The sequence below is a fragment of the Dipodomys ordii genome, unplaced genomic scaffold (assembly GCF_000151885.1).
Source record: "Dipodomys ordii isolate 6190 unplaced genomic scaffold, Dord_2.0 Scaffold15, whole genome shotgun sequence".
NCBI lineage: Eukaryota > Metazoa > Chordata > Mammalia > Rodentia > Heteromyidae > Dipodomys > Dipodomys ordii.
Genome location: NW_012267231.1, coordinates 8,437,305 through 8,437,729, shown reverse-complemented (window position 1 = coordinate 8,437,729; position 425 = coordinate 8,437,305).

Sequence of the window (425 nt, the reverse complement as noted above, 5' to 3'; positions counted from 1 at the left end):
GGGGGGGGGTTCTCTCGGACGAGCTCCCCGAAGGGCCACCCGGCTCCGGAAGTCCCCAGGCTGAGCCGGCGCAGGGATCGCCGCGTCGGGCTCCCCCCTCCCCAGCCCCCCGCGCCATCCCGTGGGTTTGGCCCAGGCACCTGCCGCCTTCCCCCGTCCCCGAAGTCCGTGGTAGCTAGCGCCCCGCTGCCCTCCGAGGATGAGCGATCTGTCCGGGGGTCTCCCACACCCCCTCCCGGCCCCCCCCCGCGCCTCTCCGCCGGCCGGGGATCTGCCGTTCCCCCTGCGCGCCGCTGCCCGCGCTCGTCCCCGGCCTGGGGTCTCCAAGGGCGGGACCGATGCGCAGGGCATACCCGAAGGTCTGACTCCCCACTGCCCACCAGGATGGACCCCGGGGTCAGGGTGGACCTCCGCGTCCCCCACCA